General features: G+C 39.6%; 1 long non-coding RNA gene across 1 annotated transcript in view; it reads right to left on the minus strand.

Annotated features, from left to right (window-relative positions):
- The window catches only part of LOC134521181 (uncharacterized), a 363,047-nt gene that overhangs the window by 198,909 nt on the left and 136,281 nt on the right, over positions 1–27,857 (minus strand). The window contains exon 5 of the long non-coding RNA XR_010072674.1: positions 19,916–19,964. This is a non-coding gene — a long non-coding RNA (uncharacterized LOC134521181). The remainder of the gene's footprint in view (positions 1–19,915; positions 19,965–27,857) is intronic.

The following is a 27,857-nucleotide window of genomic DNA, read 5'->3' on the forward strand; positions in this document are numbered from 1 at the left end:
CATCTGAAGCTAGTCTGGAAAGAAAGCCTTTAATTTCCTCTGTAGCTGTTGCCAAGAACGCAAGGAAACCTTGAAAAGAGGAGAAGAAGATGAATGAGGCGGGCTGTGGAAGGTAAAGATTCACAGCAGCAGGATGCTGAGGTGTCCTCCTGTGTCAGTGGAGAAAACACTGAAGACGGGTTTCCTTCTGCAACGTCAAAAGCTCAGAGTACCAAAAGTAAAGCTTAACCACCAAAAAACCCCATTACCAAATATATTTGTGGAGGCTAACGCTCAAGGGTATTCAAGCTTGCAACATCCACCACAGGCCTTCTAGCAGTAGAGCTTCCATCTCTGTGAGTTAGAATTAGCTTTCCCAGACTCTGTCTACCTACAAAACAATCTTAACATAGCCAAAGAAAAAAAGAGATTGGCTGACTCAAAAATAGCACCAATAAAAAGCTGGATCTCAGTTAGGAGAAACTTCACCTTGTTTCCAGTATGGTGAAATGTCGCTCAGGGCTGCAACAAAGAACCATCTTCTGCATCTCCACCCCTGCTCCACTGGGAATGTAGGACTGCAGGAGTGAGACCAGGGCCATGGGGCTGCCAGGGCGGCGCAGTGCCCTCCCTCTCTGACCAGCCCCTTCCCACAGCCCCCAGTGAGGCGAGCTGGGACAGGCTGAGGACAGTGACCAGGGTTGGCAACAGCCCAGCCATGCCCAGTTGCTGCCACAGGCCCTGGGCCTTGCTGGGACAGCAGCCCTGAGATGGGATGGGATGGGGCTGGGATCAGGGTGGCGCCCAGATCAGCAGGGCCCAGGGGTGTGGTGTGTCAGGGCCGGGGCCAGAATGCAGCTTTGAAGATGGTGAGCCCCAGTGAGGTTTCTCACAGCTCTCTTCAAGACTGGAACCCGTGCCCCCCGAGCCAAGGCAGTCAGACATCAGGTGGAGGTGGTGAAGGCTTGTGCTCAGAGCCCTGGCATGTATCATTTGTACTCATAGGTACGTGCGGACCACATACTACTGCCCTTCTGAGCATGCAGGCAACGAAGGAACACAATTCCGGATTCACTGCCTCCACGGCCAGGCCAGCCTCACCGAGTCCATGCTGGACTGTGGTGGTTTGCTCTCCTCTTCCAGTAGGAGGATTTACTCATAACTAATTCCCACTCCTCCCGGAAAAGAGGAGCCAGAAGGGATGGTGAGTCACCACTGCCTCCCTGCAGTGCCCCTCCGGCCGCACCAGTGTGCCTCATCCTCCACATCGGAGAACTGGTAAAATCCCGTATGATGCCTGAGAGATTTCCACTTCGCAATCTCTTACTAAAAGGAACATTTACCATCTAGAAGAAAGAGGGCAACTGCGCACTGGCCACTTTACGGTTTGATGTGCAAGACTCCTGGCAAACATACGAACCAGGCCTCCAGCCTTCTGTGGTCTTCATAGCAGCACTGCTCAATCTACTGACTAAAAGCTGCTGGTAGCCTGTAAGATATTACACGATAATCTCCAAAAATATTGTTGGATTTAAAAACTGAGAAAGAAGACAACATACGCACACCCCTGCATGTGCAAGCCAGTACACAAACAAGTGGTGAAAACAAACCTCATAAAAGAGCATCTAAAGTTTTGCTTCATTTTTACCTATTGATAAATGAAAACCACTACACTATCACTGAAGAGGAAGGTCTTTGGTTAGTTTGTGTTCTCCAAAAGGCTCAGTAGTCCTTTGGTCAAATAGGATTGGGAATCACTACTATAAAGCACCACCACTGTAGCAGCTGAGCTCCTCCTGAGTAAATTAGATCTGCACTGTATGGCACCAACTCAATTGAAAGGAGCTATTTGCTCTTCAACCCATTCTTTAATGTTGTGTTTTGTTTTTTTTTTTAAATTGTTGAGAGATGGAAAGAATGTTTTATAACAATCATCCTGCTGCTGGTAGTGCAAATACTTTATCAAGAAGCACTCTGGAAGATATGTTGGGAGTTAGTCTTTCATATGAGAGACTTATTTACTGAGAATACTACTTTAGAAAGCCAGCTTGTCATTTCACAGCATTTTTCTTTTCCCTTCCTTGACAATTTCATGTTTAAATAAAGCCGGGAAAATTATCTCCTCAGCTCCTAGATGTTGATATCTTTATTTTATATCTTTATCTTTTTATTCGGTTTCCCAACTCCTGAAATAATAAGCATTGTTGTTGTCGTAAGGAAACTAGTCACTCTGCTACCACGCATAAGCAATCTAGTCCTGCTTTCCTTGTGACATTTTCCAGGTTAAGGAAGAAAGCTAAAGCTTATAATAAAGTCATAGAACAATGGATTTTGTATCCTGAATTTTTCCTCCTTGAGAGCTCTTCCTAACTGCCATTAGACATACCTTCAGCTTCCAGCCTGCAAACCCTTCCAAGGAAACCATGAGGCAAGCGAGCAAACTAACCATGAGCAGTTGGTACACCAAGTAGGCTAGGCAGGTAACAAAGTGAAAAGCAGCTGCTGCTTTTTTGTGACACAATATCAAAGGCTACCTTAAAAAACTGGCCAAAACTCATCAGAGATGACTAAAATTCCAATACTTTCGCCAGTGAATTGCTCAATACCTTCTTCCTTAATCTGCGCTAGATGAGAGCTTTTTAAAAAATGAGCAAGCATGACTCATTTTTATGACCAATGCACCATTCGCAAAACGCTTTCCAACCAGATTGCAGTTCAAATAAGACATGTGTATTGTTGCAAAACAAAATATGCTGGCTGAACAGAATGTATTCATCTATATTAGTTTTTCTTTCTAAATCCAGCACACTGGGAGCTAAATTAATCTGCTGAGTGCTAAATTCATCTACTGAGAGCTACTGTAGATTCAGGGAAATGTTTTGAGTGCTGTAGCAAACAAGTCTCACTCACTCAGGAGCCCTCTGTGGGCTGTTGGTGTTTTAACCATTTTGTCTGCTTTCAAGCAAGCGAGCAGCTGATAGATGAGGAAAACGCTCATTGATTTGCAGTGGCAGCACTACAGCCAATCAGCCCTGGAACGAGGCGCAATCATGAATCTCTCCAACTATGCATATTTATATGCAGCTGTCGTACCTCCAAGTCCCCAGTGAATACAAAGTGCTTGTGTGGCCACCAAGACGCACAATGCCATCCTGCAGCCTGCTCTCACTGAACTACGGTACGCGAAGATGGAATATACAGAAACACATTTCATTTTCCCTAGCTAGGCTACCCCAGCAAAGCACACATCTAATACGAGTATACTATACTCCCATAAATTCTTAATCCAGAGGCATTTCCAAAGGACTAAACCATCTAAAGGAAACAAACATCTTGAAAGAATATACTTTCAGTAGGGTAGGCTCAGCTACAGCGATACAGTAACACAGACAAGCTGTCTCGCCAACAGTGTCAAAAAGCCCCATGGTATCAAGGAAAGGGTAAGAGAAAGAACCTTCCCTTGTGCTGGCTACAGTGGTGATGCACGGGCAGCACGCAAGGGTGCACGATGTATCTTGCGAATGTAACCCCTCAACTCAGAAACGGGGGACAGGGGTTAGGAACACCAGCAGGGGGTTTTCCTTTTGGCTTAGCGAACTTTAAGAGTAGAAAACGTACCAAAAAAAAGCGGGAGGCCTGTCGAGCTGAAAGAAAGAGGTCCTAGCAGAAACACAGATAGGGAAATGTCTCTGCGAAAAAGAAAAGCCAGGGATCTGGCACTTGGCAGAAGGTTACTAAAGTAAATGCACTACGGATTCAGGGGGGCTGGCTAGTCTATTTAATGGTCAAGCCATTAGCTGTCTACTGAACTAGAATGACATTTTAAGTTGTTCCTTGCAGTGTACGGGCCTGATTTCACACAAAATTTCTGCAGACTCGTATCAAAAGAAAGCCAGTTGTGCAACATCCGAAAGGACTTGAAATGAAGCCTACAGCCTCCGTGTACAGGTGAACGTGGCTGCCTCTGGTCAGGACCCCACAGCTGGACTCACTGGCACATCCCTTGGAGGAAAGTCCATCCTAGGAACTCCCTTGGGTTACTAAGTTACACAGGAAACTTACACTCCCAAGCTCAGGCAAAGTCACACTTGCAAACAAGGGTGCACACAAAATCTAAATGAAATCTAAAATTGTCACATATCAACCCCCTAAATAAAGAACATATTTATATATATTCTTAAAACGTCTTCATTGAGTTGCTGGAAATATTTGCATTTGCTACTCCCTTGCAAGCCAGCCATCCTAAGACAAAAAGGGGGGAAAAAAAGAACAGGATAGTGTATTTTCGCATCTGATATTTACCATTGAAAAAGACTACAATCAGCTTTTATTTATTGTGGCAATCACATATAAACTTAACTCCTACTACGAAATTATTCTCATATTTTCAGTTTCAAAGAACAATAGAAACAGACTTCCACTAAATGCCAAAAAGAAATCTCCTACATAGTATATATATGCTAAATAAAACTGCTAATCTGAGAAAGATTGTTACAGAAATCTACATCGTTATAAGATCAAACTCCAAGTGGTATTGTATCAAAATGATGAAAATCTTGTACGGATCAGGAAATGAAGCAAATGGACCTATTTCATCTTCAAGTTTATTACTGAAAATGGGTTTTATGATTTGCTGTGCATAGTTAAAGTCCTACCCAGACAAATTACAGCTGCTCTTTTAACCTGAACATAAGATGGCACAGTTCCAGCCAATCTGAAGTATGGTTTCTAGGCAGGATGTCAAATCTCAGCCCCCTGGGTTCCAGAATGATGGATTGAACCTTGAAAGTTGCAGCAGAGCAGCATATGTGATTTCTGTACTGTATCTTGATCACTCATGAATATATTAAAGCATGTCCATGCATGTTATTCGGTTTCTGTTTATTGTTTTAAACTATCATTCAGAAAAAAAAGTATTTTTTTTCCAAAGGTAAATAAACAGATACTAAAAATGCAATGCTAGTTTAAAGGTAAAAGAACTGCTTATAAATTTGTTTTTTCTTTGTTTACTGAAGAGGACACTAGGTAATGATGCAGCCAAAAGGGCACCATTTTAGAAGCCAGATCTCCTCACACAAATATTGGTATATGCTGCCTAGAAATTAGGGGGGGGGGGGGGGGGGAAAAGAAAAAAAAAATGTGCCTTTTGCATTATCAACTACTGCAAGTGCATAACAACTATTAATTTTTTTAAAAACAGTTTTTGGCATGCAAATACACTGTCCAAATGTTAGGCATCAGCCACACTTCTCCACCTGCTCATTCTGATGCACCAAATGTTGTCGTATCACCATTTCCTTTTTTTCCTCTGTTCCGTGTCCCTTTTACTTTCAAGAACTTTTTCCCTACGAAATGATCATTAAAACGAAGAGAGATGTCCCCCAAAATGCCCCTTAGAAAGCTGGGAGAAGGCGGAGGATACTAGTATCATACACAGAGACTATGGTGGAGTTCATCCTGACTGTGTGCTTGCGGAGAGGCTCCCTGGGCAGTCAATGTCTCCTGTTGTGTGTGCTGTAGCACCCAGCACAGTGAGGGGCTCTGGGCTCAGCCTGTGAGTACCATCGGAGTACAAGAAATAAATATGTTAGCGACACCACCATTCTGCACACTAAACCCCACTGACGTCTTTAGCTGGTCAAGGTGCACACAAATACGTACTGTCGAGGTTTCAGAATCAGGGGCAGAGCAAAGTTCCTAAAAGACTGGGGCAGCTTTGAGGGGAATACACACTTTCAGTAGAAGTAAAGACTAAAACAAAGGGTGCAAAGTCAATGTGCAGCAATCTTATGAATGATTTGCACAGTGCAGCGTTTTAAAAGCTCCTATTTTACATATTTTTCAGCTAGTTAATGCCTGCCTCCAGGACATGTTTTTAAACATGGTATTAACATTGCGAATTTTCTGCTCTTTCAACTTCTATGGTTTTACCCTTCAGAATCCTCTGTTTTATGATGACAACAAAAAAATACTTTGATTTTTAATTTGGCAGAGTTACCAACTTCTAGCTTAAGAATGGTTTTTATATACTACCCTAAATACATATTATCTATATATTTCACATCATGGAAGTGCAAATAATACAATTTCAGAACCTGGTTAATTTGTGTTTCTGCAATATTGTTATTTTAAAATAACCTATAGTTTTTAAAGTTCTTACATTGGCCACGACCATATTATAGACTCACACAGAAGACTGAGGCACGAAGGCACCTCTGGAGATTGCCTGGGCCAACTCTGCTCAGAGCAGAGTCAGCAGAGTTGGCCATGTCCAGTTGGGTTTTAAATATCTCCAAGGATGGAGACTCCACAGCCTCTCTGGGCATCCTGTTTCAGTGTTGACCATCCCCCCAGTAAAAATTTGTGTTTCTTAAAATTATTTTTAAATGAAATAGCCTCTTGTCTTTTCCCTGAATACCACTGAGAAGAGTCTGGCTCCATCTTCTGTACTGCATCACACCAGGTTTGTATACACATAATGCACATAATGTGTTCTGTTTAAACATAAGAAATTAAAAAGTTCATTAGCTTACAAACATGCCTTCCTATCTTTCCAGTTAATTTTTAGCATGTAGTTGAGGGCACGACACCAAGAACAACAAAATAAGGAAACTAATGAAGACATACTAACTTAAAGAAAAGATGGCAGAAATCTTTTACTATCTTAGTGTCCTGATCTTTGCTCATAAGTATGTACAGAGAAACCCGAAATGACTGAGTGAGATCCAGTGTAAATCCTTAGGGTTTAAAAATACTAGATTTTAATTTTTGAATTTCAAAGGAAATTAAGCACTGAGATTACTTTTGTTCTTTAAACAACACTGTGGACTACAAAATAGGTTTTAAAATACTACTGCATTGAAAGTAAAAATAAATAAACATTTTAAGTTTCTAACATCATCTTTGCCACTACTGAACTTTTCATAAGAAGGGCTATGCAGAAACACCTCAAACTGAAAGCATAATTACACTGAATTTAAAGGAAGTTTGAGTCAATTTCAAAATGAATTCAGTAGATATTTCTAATAAAGGTGTGGAAAATTAACAATGTGACTGTCAGACATTACTCAGAATTTGAAGGCTTTTGCAAATTTGTATTGACTCTGTATGCAAACAAATGGTTACCAGACAAGCTGCATCACTAAGCAGCTCACCTTTTTATTAATGTCATATGTATGTTGCTGTGATATGCGCCTATAAATAAATCTACCAACAGAGTTAGGTAAAGCTATTAATTTAGCTATAACATTTGACATGAAGGGCACTATAGTTAATCGATTATAGTCTACATCAAAAATAATTTTGAATGAAATCTGTCTAATGCAAGCTGCTGCTGCTGTTGGCCATTAAACTCTTTCACTCAATGAATTACCACAAACAAATAACCTCACCAGTTCCCCAACAATAATATGAATTTGTCTTTTATTTGTAATTGGATCATTTGGTATTTTAACTGGCCAGCTTTCCAAGCTTAGGAGCCTACACTATATCATCCTTATGTTTAATTTGGTGCCAACTGCCGAACATTTGTTTCTTCGTTATTTCATTCTTTGATATCTTACAAAACTGGGAGACTGAAGTCTTATTTACTAAAAGTTAAAGCAGAGAGTGCACAGCAGCAGCAACTGTGTATTTCCAGCACTTGTGGAAAACAAAAGAAAAAAACCCCAAAAGACTACGTACCTTTCTGCCTGTTCAGCCATCAGATAGCCTGCTGAGTAAGGTATGAGCTGCAGAGGTTGGATCCCTCTATGATACAGACACAGGGACTAGGAACGTTTCAGTCTAAACATGGGCAACCCAGCAGCCGTCAGGAGATGGCTTCAGCCCTCTGCCAAGGCAAACCAAACAGGCAGCTTTGCCCTGCTTGCCACAGACTCTGACTCAGGCTTTTGCTTATCACACCCCAGCAATGAAATCTGGATTCTACTGAAGTCAATGGCAAAACTCTTGTTCAACAGGGACAAAATTTTGCCTAAGTTTATTGCCACACTTTATAGCAGTGACAAAATCCGATATCCTGTTAACCAAACCCTGAAGACACCAGTTGCCTTCCTGATGCATTAACTTAATTTTTTTCCAATTATTAAATAGATATTTGTAGCCATAGAAGGGAAACCAAAGAAGAGATAAACAAAAATAAATTAAAAAAAAAACACACACACCCCAAAAAAAGAAATAAAGGACAACTGCTAACAGTTAGCATACATGCTCTAAGTACAACAAATGAATTTTCCAATGTAAAGGCACCAATTTATAACCAAAATGTTTCTTTCCTTTGGATGGAAACTAAGTTCCCTTTTGTCTTTTTCTTTCCTTTTTATTTTATTCTTTGTTACAATTCATTATCATTAAATTTCCTGTAATTAAGACTGCTGAATTAAAACCACATGGCTGCCTGTGAAGCCAATACTTCTCAACATACTGAAATCCCAGAACCATGTTTAGCCATGAAAAAGAAGATCAGTTTTCATTATTGTTATGGGATTTATTAAAACTTAGTATAGTACAGCTACAATTCTATCTACTGCTCTATCACACAGTTACCATACCTGTGAGTACAAGGGCTGCATAACTTGAAAGTCATCTAATAGAGCACGACATTGTAATGTAAAAATCAAACTCTCAAAACGTGTGCTGTCGTCCCTTCCAACAAACAGTCCATATAATAAGCTCAGGATATCTATTATTTTAAACTAACTCAAAAACACTGACTTTTTTGAAACAAAATTGAGGATGCACTGCTGAAGCAATGTATTTATAGACCTCACTCATAATTTTCCAAGAATACAGTTTACCTGCCACTTCCACATTTTTATATGGTTTGCTTTATCATTTTGCAATTGTAGTTTATAATGTATTTTTTACCCCAACCTGCACCTGTCAGTTTTGTTTGGCTTTACCTTCCACCTGCAGATGTAAAGGAAAATTGCTTCTTTAAATACATTTTTCATATCAGAGTAATGAAATACTAGATAATTCTTTCCAAGTAATATGACAGCTTGTTTCAAAGAAACAGAGAATCATTGTGCCTAGAGAGAGATGCTATCTAAAGATATTGTAAATACTTGTGCTCACAGCTTCTGATGAGGCCAACTTGCTGTGAAATGCCATTCTTCAGCTACACAAGGGCATTTCAGACCATGTCTGTTTTTCACCTCCAGTCATACTGTCTGATATGCAATAGATTTCTTCATATATTATCTGACTGGCATTTCGAATAATGCATTACAGTAGGTTTTGCAGGATGCCATTTGTGTATTCATAATGAGCAGAAAAAAGCAGGAATGAACTTTAAGTACTGTGTGAAGAGCAAAGGACAATCCTTTGAGTACAATCTCCTTTTCAACTTTCTTATTTTATATGCTTAGGTCATTTTTTGAAACAAACTCCCACAAAAATGGCAGCTTTTGCAACTTTCTTATTATAAGCACTGCACTGAATAAAGGCACCAGCCAACTTCTATATTTAGCCTAGTCCTTCAGATATGATATTGACATTTTCTTAAACTGATAATAAAAGCTATAATGATTTAAGAGTTGGTCTCCAGGAATAAAACTGAGTAAAACATATCTCCAGATACATTAGTGAGAATTTTGTGACATATAAACTTTCAGCAAATATCACAGGGCAATGTGGTTTCTGTGAAACAGAATTTGTTCTTCCCAGCTTAAAGTACAGAAGGATCATTGTTTGGAGTCACAGGGCACCGTCCGTAATGAAAAAGTGATGCAGATTTCAAAGCACAAGAAGACCGGGCACTACTTCAAAGCTTGGAGAAGAGAGCGAGGTGGGAATTCTGAAGTTTGTTTCAGACCAGTTATGAGAATCCTCCTCTAATTTTCCTCAAGCTAAATAACCCACACTACAAGAGCTCAAAACAAAGGGCAATGATTTCCCTCTTGCTTGACTTCTGGTACTTAACTTACCTCAGTTAAGACGACGCATTTCCATGCCCGTTTCCATCCTATTTCCAGAGGGAAATTCCAACTGCTTTTTTTTTCTGAACTGTCTTTTTACATTAGATGATGGAAATAACTCTCAAAGTCTCCAAGAATGGATGCCTGAGAAAGCCACAAAATCAAAGGATTCCAATGAATGATTATTAATTTCTACTTGGTCTGTCTCCACTGAGGGCACTGTAAGTGGACTCTACCTTAGAAACCACAGGAAATTCTTCAGAACCTACAACTGAACTATGAGTAAGGAATTAAGGCAAACTGTTCGGAAATACTGTGCTGCATGGGTAAAGGCAGACCCAGCAGGGCTGAAGTGTTGCACTGTAGGAAAAGCACACAAGGATCTCATTTAATCACCTGCATATATATAAACTTGGAATAATTTAATTGACGAGAGGGACCTTGCAACATGATGCCACCTGTTTGTTTGGGTTTTTTTTAAACACTACGGCTCATTACCAGTATCAGCAAAAGCTTTACGAAACAATCAAAGGCTAGTAAAAAAACAGACAAGAGCCTAGTGAATGAGTGATACAAAGGTTACCCTGTGTTTCCAACAAGGAAAAAGAGACAGCAGCAACACTGGGAATGAGCAATAGGAAGGGGCTGAGCAGAACTGACCAAGGTGAAAGCAGAAGTGACTCTGGGACAAAACTGAGACACTCCAAAGTGGTATTACAGTGAGGACCAGAGAGTTTCAAAATCCAGAAAAGCAGCTTCCCAACTGGATTCCAAAGTGAAGAGGTAGCCGATGGAAGTAACCCATGTGTAATACCTACACATCTTTCTAGTGTGACAGGCCTATATGGCAGCATATTGAGTGCCCTGACCTTTTGAAGGAAGACCTCTGAGGAAAACTATTGAAGAAGAAAGTGCATTAGCTAAACTAGTAAGTGACAGAGGAAAACAGAAAAAAAATAAAATAATCATGGGAAACCCATCACAGAAAGCTTTTATTTCAAAACTGAATTCTTAATTTCAGGCTGAATTCCATTTGAACTTCAGTTATGATTTTTGTTTGCTTGTTGTTAATAAGGTGGTGAAAATCACTTTGTCACCACTTTAGTGTTCTCAGAAGTAAAAACTGAAGTGTTTCACCACCAGTGGACCCAAATAAATTAAAAGACATCTGTAAAACAAGGCTACTATTCTTTCCTAATTTCTTCTCAAGTACATGTTGGAAATAAATCCTTTAAACTTTATTCTGGTATATTTTCCACCAGGGTATGGTGCACTTGATCTTATCTAGTCCATTTTTCTAACTTTTGTGATATCACATTAAACTGCTGAGAAGATATCAGTTGTTACAGAGTCAACAGAACAAAGAATTCAGTCTGTTTTCTTGTTTTAACTGCAAGGCTTTAAGTATGTATAGCTATCAAGAAGAAAAACAGAAAGGAGTGTACATGACTGGAAAATAAACAGAAAACTGCTGAACTGGTACTGTAATTCTAGCATAATGGGCCCTGATGCTTTGCCTTCTCAAAGGCCATTTTCCCTTCTGTTTTGTAACTCTTTTTTCAAGTATTTCTTATAATTCCCGTTGAAAGCTGGGTTTTCCTGTTCTCAGTCATGCCTCATTACCCATGTTGCGTATAAGGAGGAAAGTGACTTCGGTCTGGCTGGAAGATGTTCTGTGAGATGACACATGATTCATTCCAGAACATTTAAAAAATTGTGTATGTGCAAGCAATATTGACATTTAACTTGAAATTTGGGGGAAAAAAAGCGTATTTGGTCTTCTTAGCACCAAAAATCTTGTTTGATATTGTTTTCCGGAAATGCCACTTCACAGATGGAGCAAAGCAGCAGTCTCGCTTCAGATTTCATCTGTCAGTTATTCTGGTCTGATAGCTGTACACCAGCAGTCTCCCATGCTACCACAAAACCTGAGCTTACTCACTATACCACACCATAGATTTCTCACTGCTTATGGTCTCATTACTCATGAATGCACTCTCCCAAGTTATTTCAGTTTAAACCATATTTTTAAACATAGACTTCTCAGCTTGGATGTTGCACTCGTTTGTAACAGGTAAAATGTCAGAGACCACAGAGATTTGATTTGGGTAGGCTCTGAAAGCACTGAGATCTTACCCAGGATTATCCACCTCCCTGTGGTGTACCTTCCTCCTCCCTTTTTGATAACTTCAGGTCACAACAGACCCCTGTTTGTTTCCTTTTCTGCTCCTCAATTTCCACAATCTCATCACAAGTCTGACATCTATTGTAGAGATACACTTGTGGAGTTTCCTTCAATTCCCACTGCAAGCTCCGATTTCTAAATTCTGATTCCTTTGATAGTGATCTTCTGTGGGATTTTTGGCAATAACAATTCTCACCAGTTTCTTAATTTTTAAAATGAATATAAAAATAACTGTTTACCACAAAAAGTCAACTGTTTTGTGCTCAGAAGATGAATAATACTTTGAGTGAAATATAAGCCCAGCATGGAAGGATAGCAGAAAGGCCAGATACTGTTTAATTCCTATATTGGCCCTATCATTGTTTCGACCTCATTTATCATATTTGAGGTGTTCAAATAGATGTTCTTCAGCACCTCATCAGATCAACCACACACCAGAAAAGATCATGGTACAGACAACATCAAATGCATTGTCTAAAACCTGCAAAAAAAATGTGTTGAATTTAGCAGTAAAAAGCTGAAGGTACACCCTGGAAAAACTCGGGAGAACTGTGGCTGATAAGGGATCAAACGGTTTATGGAACGAAATAGGCAACTACGCTCTCCTCTACAACTTAAAAGTGGATGAGATAAATGCTGCAGAAAGAGAAGTTTGTCTGTTTCAAATATGTGTGAAGATTTGTGGGTTTGGTTTTTTTCTTTTTTTTTTTTTTTTCCCATTTTTAAACAAAACCCAAGGGAACAGAAACTCTTCTACCTGAGAAGATTGAAAAAAAGAGTGGATTTTCAAAGACTACAGCACCCAGATGGATTACACTGCTTAAAGATAAGTAGTCACTGGCTAGAAAATCTCTTTTCCAAGATTTTTCTTGACATACTGTGATACTACTATAAATTTGCAACTAGATGAATTCTATCAAATTTACCTCCAACTATGGACCAGGAACCAATGGTGATCAGTTGGTCATCTTTTAATGTTATCTAGATGCGTCTTTAGCTGTAAAGAGTTTCATATGCCTTTAAAAACACTATCTAGTAAGTATGATTTTAGTGCACACCTTCTACTCAGTACCCTCACAGTTCCTAGTATTTTTTTGATGTATTATGGAAACCTACTTCTATGTAAATTTGCTTTCTGGAATCCTTACCTTGCCCATATCCTTGCTATATTTTCAGACCACATCAGTTTTACTCCAGCACAAATTATATTCTTGTTTTACTTTAGCACCTTCTTTCCTGTGTTCCACACAGTTGGGTTTTCTTTTTTTCACTAGTATGCAGAACACCACAAACTGGAATTTTCTTAATTTTCTTTAAACATCTCCAACATGCTTTCTTCTCCCTTACTCCATCTATTTTTGTTGATGTTTTCTATTTGCTCTAACAGACTTGTTTTGGATGTCCCTGTGTATTTTGTCTCCAGCTTATGTTTGCTTTCCAGTTTGAGAGCTTCCTGGCAGACAGGGGCTGTAAGGTTGCCTTGTAGAGCATTGAGGCAAACAATCATCACTTAATGAGTAAGATACCTAGTTGCTCAAGAGGAAATGGACAACCTTTTTCACCACGTTAGGAGACACGTTCTGCCCTACAAACTCCCCAGTTCACACCACAGGAGAGAATCGAACATTACTTTGAGCGCTTTTGACAAGATACTACCTATCTACCTACGTAACTTTGATGGTATTTGATGCATTTGTTAGCGTCCAATATCCACCATCTTTTAAAGGAAGATACGGTAGTCTACTGCAGCTCTAGCTAGCATAAAAAGACTTTGCAGTTTACCATTTTTTATCAAGAGTTTGTCATTTATGTGTTCTCCAACCATATTCATTGTATGTTACTGAATCCATTGGCAAAACACAGACTCCAGGTACTCATTTTTTGTACGTGCAAAAGGATTTGTGTAGCAGTAGACACACGTTCTTAGCATTGTACATGTCCTTTTCTTTTAGTGGTAAGAAAAGGCTAAAGTAAAATCCAAACAAAATTACTACAATGCTTAAACCCTTATTTATCTTCAACTATCCAATAAGTACGGGATCTTCCCACAGGCACATTCTTAGCCATTTAGGAAGCTGCCATCCAAAATAACATTGTTTGTTGGGGTTTTGGAGTGTTTTTTCTCCCCCCCCATCTATCCCCAATTCACTAGTAAGTACTCCCCTTTAATTAATCTTTATTGAAGTGGGTCTTTCCCATTAGATTTTCAGTGGCACGTTTCAGATGCCTCTAGGGACAATGGACCTATGGATGGAGAAAAAACAGAGCACAGAGCATTTTCTCCTGGACCAAGAGCTCCAGGAGGGCTGGTTCCTCCTCATTTCAGAAAGCAACGCAGGTATTCAGGCACTGTACCAGGAAATACAGCTGCAAAAAGGAGCCATGATAAAGGCTGAAGAGACTTCTCTTCCCAAATGACACCCACTAAAGTGCCATCCACTCTTGCCTTACAAATCAGTTTGCCAAACATGAAATATTATCATAATGAAAGTTAAATTTTTCTGACCAGCTCTTTACAAGTTTAATAACGAGAAGCTCTCTGCACAAATTCTCCCTGAAATGTTGAAGAGCTGTGTGTGTTAGGGGTGGGTGGGGGTGAAGTAATAGGAGAATGGGGGAAATGATGGAGGGAATGGGAAGATAGGCTAAAGAGAACACCAGGGTCCACCACGCTTGTGCAAGGCAGCACCAGTTATTCTGGTCTTTCCTAACGCATTTGGCTAATGACCCCACTTCATTCAAACTTTCCTTGTAAATTAGATCTTCAAGACCTCTCATTATCGTCATTGGACTCCGCCTCCTTCTCACTGTACAGTGCCCAAAGTGGGATATCGCACTCCAGACTACCAACACACTCACAGCTAAGCAGGGAGTGTCTGTCAACAGCAATCGCACTGACTGTGCAGACATGCATTTAAACTGAACTACTGACAGAGAGACAAGCTCATGCCCTGCTCCTAAATGGCTGAAGCTCATTTCTCAGAGGTATACAATATCCCTTTAATTATTTGAACTTGGGAGCCCATTCTAATAAGAGACCGGATAGTTCAAAATAAAAAGCTCCCTTATTTGCATCAAAGAAAGATGCAAATAATTAATATTTAGAACATATTCACTCCTCAGTGTCTCTTGTAGTTGAATCAGCAGGGATCAAAAATAATCTCAATTCTGAAGCATTTGATTAGCAAAGAACATAGAAATGGTCTTAGCGAAACAGGTGAGGAGGGGATATATTCTTCTTCAGTGCTAGTGCCACAACTGACAACCCTGCACAAGAATAGAAGGCCCAGTGCTCACATTTCTGGCTGAGAACAGATATTCCTTCATAAGAAATTTAAAAAGCAACAGCATAATCAGTTTGAATGACAACTCTATTAAGAGCTGTGTCCTTAAGCCTTCCTTAAACAACGCTGAAACAGTTCAACAGGATAATATTAGGAAACAGCAAAATACTAAGGGATTGCAGCGCGGTTAAATGGAGGGCTGATGCTGGGAGAAGGCAAGTTACTAGAGTCATGCAGCAGGAGAGTAGGATATGGGACCTCCATGGAGCCCACCTTTGGTTTCCCAAGGACTCTGTCTTGCTGCTAGTCACGCTGCAGGAGGCAACGTTGCTTTGGCTACAGACATGTACTGCACAGGCTTCCCAGGCACTGGGGGAAAATCTGAGATGAAAGCTCAGGGCAGCAACTTACTACCTGGCTGCATTCAAGCCCATTTGCAGCACAACGACCTGCATGCAGGTCTCATATAAGATATATTTATAATGGTGTAACACATACTGACCTTGAGTAAATCACTAAGCAGCCAACGTTTGGTGGTTTCAGTGGTCTTGTTTACATGAGTAAATGAGGCTTATCCACAGCCAAAGCCTTTGAACTAGATTTTCCAACTATTTCTGCTATCATCTACTTAATTCTCTCTAAGAAGAAACAAGAAAACTCATGGCTTAAATTCACAATTTGTTAATGTTTCACATTGTACAAAACCCCAAGCACAAAGATTAAAGAAGTACAAAATGTACGTTTGTGACATGATACAGTTAGCAGGAAATATTTTAGACAATTTTCCCTCAGAAAAGGCTGATTCATGAAAACCAAGGTTATTTACAAGGAAATGTGCCAATTGATTTGCCATCTGAAAAAGCAGAGAGTGTTTTGAAATTGATCACATATTCCATTTAGATATTTTCAAAATTTCGAAATTCTGGTTTAAAGTTCAAAAGTGCCTTTTTTATTTTTCTCTTTCCCCCAAGACTAACATGAATAGGTAGAAAAACAAGCCAAAATGAAATATTTCAAAATTATTGATATTAAATATTTAAGTTTATCTGATTCATCTTCTCTCTGACCTTTATTTATAAAATAACTGATATTTTATCTTTTCTTTTTACTATTTCAGAGAGGAGAAAGTTCTGAAACTTCAAAAAATTCTTGATACGCATGATAATTATTTCTCATCCATCTTCAGGTTCCATAAAGTCATTTAATGAAAATTTTTGAATAATAGTTTTTTAGAAATATTTTGAATGTATCTTTCTTTCTCCTCCTTGAATTTTTTCATCATTAGGAATATATTTTTTTAAAAACAGTCTTAATATTAAAGAGTCCTCCTTTTTCTGTGGCTTACTCTTCCCAAGGCCTTACTCAACAATTTCTAACTTTACAGACTATTTTCTTATATCAAATAATTGTGAAGACACAGATAGGAGACTTTAACTTACTGCGAAGAATAAGTATCTGGAAGACATAAGAAATGCTGGCAATGATCATCATTTACAAGAAAGTATTAAAATCAACAACTCAAGGTCCAAGGCAAAAAAATGTTCTAAATAGAGATAAAATGCAATATACAGCACGGGTTTTCAATTTTTTCCTGGGTTAAATAGGGTGCATTGCACTTGTTGAACTTTGGAATACTACCAAAAAACAAGGATATAGCTGTTCAGAAATGTATGTCTTTGCAAAATTGACAATAAATAGCAGCAACAGTATCATATACACATAACACGTTCTCTACTCAGTCATCAACTCACTGGCCTCTTATAAAGTTGCACTCAGTGTCTTGTAGAGGTTTATACCCCAGAAGAGTACTGCCTCAGCTGTTTTAAGTACGCTGGAGAGGTTTGTTGCACTTGAGGGGAGATATGTCCTTGGTGGGTTGTCTTCTGCATCTATTCATTAAGGCAAGATCTTTGCCATTCAATAAGCTGCTTTCTTCATGCCCCTTGATGCACAGCCCCAAAAGACTTCTTGACATCTCCCCCAGTCTGGTCAGCATTTTACTTTTCAACTAATAAGAACACGATTAATCAAGATGCCCTCAAAATTCTACAGTTACCAAGGATGTAAAACCGCCAATATTAAATAATCTATTTTTCAGTAAGCTACTTATTTTGTCTTACCCATCTGAGCTTCTTACGAAAATTGCCCCTTTACGCAAAAAGGTCATGTACAAAACTGTGAGCTAGGTTGTGGGTCTGGTTGGTCTCTGACGTGAATAGCCAGTTTAGGGAGGTGACCACTAACAAGTCTTAATTGCAACAGGCTGAGACTTAAGTACCTAGGTAGTGTTCATTTCGCACGTTTTCACATCTGAATGTCTGTACTTCTGTAGACATTTCTAAGTTTGATGTCAAATGGCATTTTGTCAGAAAAAAAAAAAAGACTTATAATAGCTGGGTGCTAAAATCCTACCTTCTGGGCAAACAGTTATTTAAATGTGATTTAATATTAAATGCGTTAGTAAATACATACTTATGCATGTGTTAGTAAATACATACTTATAAACAGTCATTGGTAGCACAAATTTAAAGTCTTTATATCAAGATAGAAAATTTATAATACACCTAGTCACTACAACATAAAAAAAAAATTGTCTGCTGTACTAGCTGCCAATATTGCTGAAATCAGCATTTTCACTATGAAGTTATTAAATATCCTGCTTATTGATTATCATCTGTTTCACTGTATCCTCAAGATGCCCTAGGCAGAGATCAGATGCCATGTGCTGATCTGGCCCCTCTATCTCAGAGACATGAAAATATTCAAGTTAGAACACTCTCATTTATCAGCACTAGGACTTTACCGAGTTATTATGCTATTACAGAAAAGAAGAATACGTAGGACAGTTTCCTATCTTTACTACCAAAGTTGCATTTTAAATCCCTCACTGAATCTGTCAATGCCTTTAGAACAACTTAGAATGTTTCATACAGAGAAGTTAATCCAAAAATTTAAGTACAGACTACATTTTAAGTTGTATATCAAAAATTATTCCATTTAAGCAGCTGTTTTTCTAACCCAATATTCTGCAAAGTATCCCAATATTTACACACTTCAAAAGAGGGTTTCAACTCTGCTTAGTCAAGAAAGAAAGAGTTAAATGGAAAAAGCAAAGTCTATGCAGAAAAGTCCGACTAAGAGAAAACATCCATAAAACATTTAATTTACTCGGTGTCAGTATTACCCTAAAATAAAATGTTAAGGATTAGACTCTCACTTGACACGGAATGCTAATAGTCACATCTGTGGAAGTAAGTAAAGGAAATATATGCAAAGGTCAGGCAATATTGCACATAGTATCTTTACAAAATCTTCTCTTATTATTTCGCAGCCTGGTCAACAGTCCAAGACCCTCAGGCTAGGAGGTCCCAGCCTTAGATTTCTTCCAAAATTAACTGGAAGACACAGGTATCAGTAATTGGTGTAGTGCTAGAAGAAGCATCGATAAGAAGATGGCAGGGACAGCGTTCTTCCTTTGTGCTTGTTCCAAGCAGCAGCAGTAACTAAAACTTCTGGAGTTGCAAAAACTTTCTTTCTTCTGAAACGGGGATTGTACTTTAATAACATTTCCAGGGGAAATATTAGCTCTAACAAAATTATGTGGATATCAGGACAAGCAGTTTGTCCTAAAAATATATTTACCTAAATCAAAAGATCTGTAATCTCCTCTCAACAATATTTTAAAGCCTAGCACCTTTTCTGAATTTTGGTCTAATTTATTTCTTTCCCGATAGTTAACTAAGGATGCATTATGTAAGCCTTTAAGTACAGAGTTTCTTCTGTTTTCTATTCTGAGAGAAATTAAAGGTCAATTTTCAGCACATATATATTTCTCATTTTCTGACTGTTTATACATCTCAAAAATCAGGATAAAGGAACTGAATTCTAATGTTTTAGGGTAGCATTAATTTCACCACACTGAAAACAAACAGACAAAAAGACCAAACTTGCTGCATCCAACTGGTAGCAAATACAATCGTTAGCAAGGAATCACTTCTCATGTTTTCATGAAATAAATGTTAATTTTTGTCCAGATAGATTTTGCATATTTGCCATAGCCCAGCTATGAACGACTCACAGAAAATCCTAAGAACACAATGTGAACATAAAATGCTACTGCCTGCTGTCTAAAGGCACCTCAGTTTTACAGCGGGGGTGTTGATGCTTCCAACCTTTTTATTACCTGAAAACCCATCAACAGCTTTATAATGATGAATGCAACACAGTGCAGTTTGTATTTGCAAAATTCACGTTTAAAAACGGCAGATGTGTGCCAGCACATCTGGAAACCACTTTTAATTATACTTTCCTCAAGTGGGAAAGCAGTAGCTTGTACCCATAGTGAAGCTTTTATATCTGACCACACAAATGCTAGCAACCACCTGTGCTTTACACTGATTTTCATTATAGAGTATATCACATTACTACCCTATTATTCCAGAACGACATTTGAAGCTGTTGTGTGACTAAGCTGCAACAAGTGTGGTCTTGAAAAGGCCTCTACTCTACAAAAATGTAATAAACTTGATTGCAGTTAGGGTACTTACCGCTGAGGATATCACAATATGCATGCTCCTAAAGTTGGCTTCTCTTGCTCTGAAAGTCATAAAAGATATACGTTAACAATCATGATTGCCAGTCTGGGGATTGGAATTTAGCAAACTAACGTATGCCCCCAAATGAGATACCCTGTAAGTATTTGGAATTCCTTTCCAATATTTGTTTCTTTCCTACTATTAATACAGGAGTATTATAGTCAAATACTCTGCTTCTTCAGCCACGCTCTAATTACAAAAAGCAATTTCAACTGTGATCTGTCAGCCTAACGGTATTTCAATTCTGTCATAAATATTTTCATAGGTTGCAAACAGTGTGAGTTCCATGACTAGGTTGGGTTTGCTAAACTTAACCTTCGTCCCCTCCTCCCCCCTGCCCCACCCAAATGTAACAGCTTTCTTACATCACTGTTCCTCATCTCTGACAAAAAAAAAACCTTATGTTTCAGACGTCTGTGGAATCCTTTTCTTCTTTACAACACTCTTTCAATGTTTTGGAAGAGTGTAATGTTGACACGTAAAATTTTGTATATCGTGGTGGAAGGGAAAGGTTGAGCATTTGTTAACACTCAGCCCTTGGGAGACCTGGCATGCCCAGGGACAGACTCATCAGAAATGGACACCAGTATGTTTAACTTTGCAAAATGTAAAGTACACAATTTTAGACTCGGATAATTTGCTATGCTGACCTGCACAGTATGCAGGCAACTAAAAAAACCCCAACATTACTTTAGCATAATTTAATCTGCTTGTCAGTCACTGTGCTTGAAAGAAAAGCTTCCACACTGTTATACATCTGAAAAAAACACATTCACCTGCCCCATATTTTCTGCCTTTAATTCAAGACTAAAGTTTTGTGCTAACTCATGAAGCCACAGAGGATCCCTCATGGGACAGAGCCCTCTCCCAGTTACTGCCCACGTTACTTCACCATGTGCTGCCAAGGGCTCTGGGACTGCAGCTGCAAGAAAGTTCGTCCTGCTTTGAGAAAAACTCAAAGCAAACCTCAGCCTGGGATCCCGAGACAGCCACTACGCTCCCTCTCTACCAGGCGGAACAACAACCCATCTGTACAGTCGCAAGTACCTTGGCTTCGCTCCTGCCCTTCCACCGGTCTCCCCCCGCCGCTACGCACGGCTGCACCGAGGCGCAGAAGCCTCCCAGTGCCGCTGGCTCCCACCACCCGGGAGAGCTGCTGCTCCTGCGGCAGGCAGGGCTCTCCGGGTCAGCAGACAGGGAACGGCAAGATTTGCTTTCATGCACCTTTTTTTGTCATCTCGGAGCCTCCCATGTGACAACCTGGTAGGCACTGAAACATTCACCCAACTATTATGCGTTAAAATAATGTAGGGGGTGTTCACTGGGTCATATATGTAACTTCTGCAAAAAAGTTCGTAATATTTTAAGAGACTGAATACGTTAACAGTCCACAACCCCGCTGCTGTAAGAGCATAACCTGATTTCACATTGCAAATACATTTATTATCCGTGCAAAGAAGGCATAACATTCCTTCTCCTATTCTATAATCTGCAGTAACAATTTTAGATTGCTAAAAAAATATGTTAAATTATGTGAATTGCTTAAACCTAAAAAAAAAAAGGATCGGAGTCTACTTCAAAATACAGGCACATTCTGAATATAACTCGTTAAAGGTTTTCCAACTAAATACACTTACAGGGCAAACAAAGACTGAAGCACTCTATGGTACTCTACAAATGATAAAAATATGCCTTTTCTGTTTGAAGATGAAGGTATCCTGAAATCAACCTTACTGAAAGAAAATTATGTCTAATTATCAAAATAATAGACCTAGAATGCAAATTCATTTCATCTTGGACATACACTATCTAATGAAGCATTTAAACAGGGATACACCTGAAGATAGGTAGCTGCGCTTTCTGAACTCTGCTTGAAATGGTGATATGGATTGATGTGATCAAGGTCAGCCACAAGAGTCATTTTTAGAAGGGGAGAAGGACGAGAGAAAAGACTGCAAATGGGCAAAATAAGCACTCAGGCGTCTGCTTCTTCACAGCACGAGGAAGGCACGTTCAAGGCTCAGTAAAACTTCCTCTTCGAGGAGTGTCAATGAAGGCAAGGAAGCTGCTTGAGGAAGATGGCAATGCCAGTCACGCTAGTGCCGTCAGGAACTAAGGGGGAAGAGGCAGCTTTTGGCACCCCGGAGCAGCCAGGTCACAGGGTGCTGGATCCAAAGAGCCGTGAAGTCGAGGGGATTCTCCCTGCTGATTGCAACGGGCCTTAGAACAGCTCCTTGCCCTTATACATCTTTAACTATCCCACTCGTAACACTGTCATCATGAGCTTAAGGATGTGACTGGGAAGGAGAGCAGAAATGTCTTTGAAGTCATGAAATATATCCAAGATCCTGGATACCTGCCATTTTAAAACGCTGAGCTGAACGCACTCGGCCTTAGCAGCAGGTCTGGAGGCAAGAAGCAAACAAACAGAGAAAAAAAAACCCACCATGGATGCTTCCTCCCTGCCTAACTCCCTCTGATTCCAGGCATTTTGGGTGCACTGGAGCCGTACCCCCACAACTAGCCAGTCAGGCAGACCACACATCAGCCATGCTGGAGCCTGTCCATCGTGCTGCCGTCCCCAGGACCTGCTGGAAACCAGCTCCAGCGTCAGGGGCTGGTGCTTGGGGCTGCACACATCTGTGGAAGGGAAAACACCTGGGCTTAGGTACAGGGTGCCGGGGAGGCCGAGCAGGCAGAGGGATTACTCCCAAGGGCAGGGTACTGCTGACAAAGCCGCAGCCGCTTTCCCCAGAGCAGGGTTGATATTGTGCCCGTTCTCTCCTATAGCGAACTGACTGAAAATACCAAAAACTCTTTGCAATCCTATTGGTCTGGCCAAGGGAGCTTGACTGGTAGGACAATGCATCTTTGTTCTCAATTAAAAACATTATTTGGGCGTAGTAATTATTTAAAAGCCAAGAAGAATATGATTTTGTGATTATAGCCATAATTTGTCAATTGAAGCAAATGTTTTAAACTATCAAGGTTTGGTAGTGAAAGAAGAGAGAGGGAGTAATAACAATCACTACTATGACTACACATAGCCTTCATCCAGTCAGTGCAATTTTGCTCGTATTCTGAAATCACTGCAGCATAATCGCAAACCAAAATCTTAATTGTAGTGAAAAACCACATACGACATGCTGATATGGAGGGATTTCATTAGCACACAACATTACTGGATACTGCAAGTAGTCTGCCTGCCTACGTTCTCCTTTTCATAAGAATACAGAGCAATCGTGGCTATTTTAATACAGAAAAACGGGAAGCAGAGCAAGAAAGAAATGGAGAGCATTTGTGTTAAATTGGCTTTTCTTGTCTCCTCCTGTAGTTTTTATCACCCAGATGACAAAACATTATCATTAGCAGTTTATACCAAAAGTTAACATTTGCCCATCGTTTTCTATTTTCTCTAAACCACAAAGGTTAGAGCCTGTTATGCACTCCCCTTATCTTACTCTGTTACTTTAGAATCTAAGAGCGCACTGTGCACATTAATCTTTCATGGCAGAGTTCACTGAAGTTCTGCCAAAATTCAATAATTATGTTCCATCCAATGCAGCAATTTATTTATCTCATTGCTGGAATTTAGAACATATAGAACAAAGTGCTTAGTTTATGTGAATGAAATGGTTGCTAACCCACCCCCCCCAAGACAAAACAAAACAGCCCTGTTTCATTTCTAAAGTTTTAAAACACGCAGTAGAATATATTGAGGAATAAAGTTATTTTTACAAGACCTCACGTTTTCTTGATAAACTGAAAGTGTTCTGCAATATGTTTAGGATTTGGTTTTTTTTTAAAATATAAGTGAAAGTGTTTTATAAATAAATTTGTAACTTCTACTCAAATGTATAACAATACGTACCACTCACACTGCACTACTAAAACATAAAATATTAATGTCTAACGGTGATTAAAAATGCCAACTACAAAGCAAGAATTTGTATTCTGAATGGAGAATATATTGGTTTACTGCACTGAAATGGGTAACTGGGAGTTCAACAGCTAAGATACAAAATTACAACAAAGTTAAGCTTTATAATTGCACTCTTTCATGATGTGTTTGCAAACAAATAGAAAACATAAAGCCCTCCAAGTAGGAAGATTAGAGACACGTTATTCCTGAGGGTTGTTAAAAATAAAAATGGCATAATGGAGAATACTTAATATCCTTCACCTTTTGTACTCTCAGGAAAAGTAACTAACCAGTTATTTATCACCCTGACTATAAAGAAGTGTTAATCTACTGGTTTGAGATTTAAAAACAGAATACGGTATCTATAAATTTTAAACTTAATACTTATGAATAGAGAATGCTGATTTATCTGATGGAAACATGACTTCTTCGTATGTTCATACAGACAATACATTTCTTGATGAAGGACAACGTTAATTTAGTGTCTGCAATCAAAAGCCAAATTTATAATGTTTTAAGTTTTTAAGCAAAACTCTCTATTACTTCATATATTAGATTTTACACTTCAAGCATGCTATCAGACAAAATTTGACTCTGGATTTAGAAACTGCTCACAAAGTTTCTGGAGCATAACTTGCTGTGATTTATAACACAACCCTTCACCAACCAAAACAGAAATGAAAACCTCTAGAAGTAGTGCACTAGCATGTGTCCGTTATTTCACGGTAAAACCTTCTAGGTAAAACTAGGAATATCACAGTAAAACATTTTGAAGTTAGTTTTGCAGTAACTAGATGTGCATATGCATATTTTCAATTAACTGTATCTAATTTAGTACATCAGGAGAAATTGCTTCCATGCACCAGCAAATACATTCCGTAATGATTTGCAAAAATTCTACTATCACATTTACTTTTGCACCCACTGTGGTCATTTTCTGGCAATGCTTTACATTAAAATAGGGTTCCATTGTGATGTATTTTTCCCTTTTGTAAAACTTTTTAAAAATCCCAGAAAAATGCAACTAAGTCCTATCCGTTTTATTTTACTAATGTTCTCCATCTCTTTTTTTCAACATGCTAATCTTGTCTGCTTTCTTTCATTGTAAATACGTGTTATAGTTAAACTCGTAGGAGACTTGAGTATTGCAGCTTAGTCTCCTGCAATGTAACAATGAACAAACTCTCCCAGGCAAGTTATATGAAAGTACAGATACTGAAGAGTCTCTAAAGCTCGAGTTTTGCCCCCATCTAGCTATGTCTTGCATTATGTAATAAAGGAAACACACGCACGCACACACACACGAACAGCTTACAGAAAATGTACGGTTTAACAGGAGAAAGACAATACCTGTAAAGCTCATTTTAACAGCAGGAACTACTGCAAAAGGGATCAAGGCTGGGGAGGGCGGGGGGCAGGGGAAGGTGCGAAAAGGCTGTTCCACATCGATATTGCTGCTGAAGTATGGTATTGCTTATAAGTAAACAACACTTGCCGGGAGAAACGAGCAACTCCTCGGCTCTAGCCGCAAGAGCTGTTATGTAAAAGAAAAATACCTAACAAAAATGCTGCCTAACGCAATTTGTCTTTACATTGAATGCACATGGAAAAGACACGGGGGTAAAGTATACACAGCACGTAATAGGAGGTCCTTAATTTCCAGTTGCTGGGTTGCTTTGTTAAATACAGATTAAATCCACAAAACGCTCAAGTCTACAATAATAATGTATTCACTTACAGTGCCAGACTTGTTTATATAATATCAGCAAGGAATAATCACCCGTTTATTGCACTGAGGATCTCCACAACTTTCGAAACTCTGAGCCCACTTGAAACGTGAACTTTCACAGCTCCTTATTAATGTTTAGACTAACTCCCTTTCCCTCTTTTTAACAACAAAGGACATCCCAGCTCCTGCTCCCTGTCTCCCAGATCAGACCCGTACCCAGATTTCAAGGAATCAGGATAAATTCAAAGGCACATCTGAGATTTTCCTTGCAAATTTCCCCCCGGTGGATCTAGGCATGTTTTTTTTTAAAACAGTTATATCAAAACGCTTCACTCACACAATTCAAACAAAGAAACTTCTCGAAAATGTCATTACTTACTGTTCACTGAGCATAATTTACTGAGATTAAAAGTTTAAAGATTCATCTGCTTTACGTCCACAAGTGTTTTAAGCGACCCCTAACACTGTATCCTGCTTAAATGTGACAATTAGGGCTGCTTTGGCATGGCGAGAAATACAAAGGTACCAAGGATCCTATTATGCCTTAGCTCCCCGTAGCCTGGTTTTTGGAGGTGCGTAAGCTGCGGAATGATAATAGCAACAATTTGGTACACGAGGAAAAAACAGACACCCCCCGCCTCCCCCCGCCTGCTTCAGATATACTGTATAAAGTCATTTTGACATGCCTACACAACTGGTTGTGGCAGCTTTCAGACATGATTCCTAATCACAAAAAAATGCTTCAGGTTCTTTTAGAGAAAGCTTGCCGTTGGGAAGTTGATTTTGGCCAAGTGCCAAAATCATGTGCAAAAGGGGCCCTCATTACCAATTCATGGCAGCCTTCAGCGCTGACAAAAAATGTGACCCAACAGGCTAAAGCAACAACTAAAATTAAAAAGTATGAGACAAAGACAACTTACTTAATATTCCTTCCATCGCCACATTAAACTTTTCCGTAATTAAACCCTTGTTAGTTCAAAGCGGGTTTCAACTACTTTTAAATGACTGCACAGGCAGAGTCTGTAACAGTTGAAAGCTTTCCCTGGAAATTCGCCCCAGCTCCTCCACTTTTAACAGCATTTGGGTCCGACAGCAGAACTTTCTGCTGCCCGCCTCTGGAAGAAACCCCTCTCCAAAAAGAAGCGAGGCGCCCGCGCGTCTTTCAGCGAAAACTAAGCAGATCGCAGCAAGATTTTGCAAGCGTTAAAGGCAGAGGAGGAGTGAGGAGGGGGGAGGAGAGAAAGAGCTCAGTACGCGGGAGCAGCTATTTCCTAAACTTTCCAAAAAGCTTAGCAAAGCGGGCATGCAAACATTTAAGCAATCGCAATTAACAGCGCTCGCTCCACCACTATCCCATAAAAGCAGATTTGATACACGGCCTTACCTAGATGTCGTCTGGCTTTTCTGTGGATCAAAAAGTTTCCTGCCTAAGCACACAGATATTCTTTCACAAACCATAAAGGCCCCTTTTATTAATCCAGCACTGTAACAGCCTGCGTTCTACATCGCGTCGCGAGCAGGATGCGTCGGCTTTCCAGAGAAAACCGGTCTTAACACACAATTAGTGGCAGATTGTCTAATAGTGGATTTATCTTAAAGAGTGAAAAGGCATTTTTGCAAAAGCAAAGAGGGTGCGGTCAGATGTTAGGCTATCCCTGAGAAAAGGGGCCTAGGCTGCACTAGTACCTAAATACTAGCAGAAGCTTACTGGGAAGGGAGCCAATGGAATGACTTTGTTTGACCCAGCTGCCAATCTCTCCTGAAGCACTGCGCCAGACTAAACACTGACACTATTTTAACTCAAATCAGGCTACAGCAGCTGTTTGCTTTCCGGCTCTCAGCTATGCACCATGGCCATGATGACTCTGCACAGCACATATGATAGAGCTGGGGCGCTTCTGCTAAAATATGTTCCATGTTTGGGCCGGTGGTACAGAAGAAGTGGGGGCCGGGGGGGAGGGGAGGCTGCTGTTTTGGGGGATTTCTTTCTTCCTTTTTTGCTTCTTTTCGTCTTTTTTTTTTTTTTAACATCCCTGCCTCCATTTTCCCCAAAGTGAAATAAAAGTGAGATTTGAAGCTCGCAGAAAACTCAGCATTGCAAGTCAGGTGAAAGAAGAAAAGTTACTGCTTGGGACTGACAAGAACCAGAAGACATTGTAAAGGTGTGCATGTGCATGCACGATTCCAAAATCCACCTACGACCTGAAATTACTTATTTTCCTCTTGCTAGTTGCTCTAAAATT

Source organism: Chroicocephalus ridibundus, chromosome 1, assembly GCF_963924245.1.
Source record: "Chroicocephalus ridibundus chromosome 1, bChrRid1.1, whole genome shotgun sequence".
Taxonomy (NCBI): domain Eukaryota; kingdom Metazoa; phylum Chordata; class Aves; order Charadriiformes; family Laridae; genus Chroicocephalus; species Chroicocephalus ridibundus.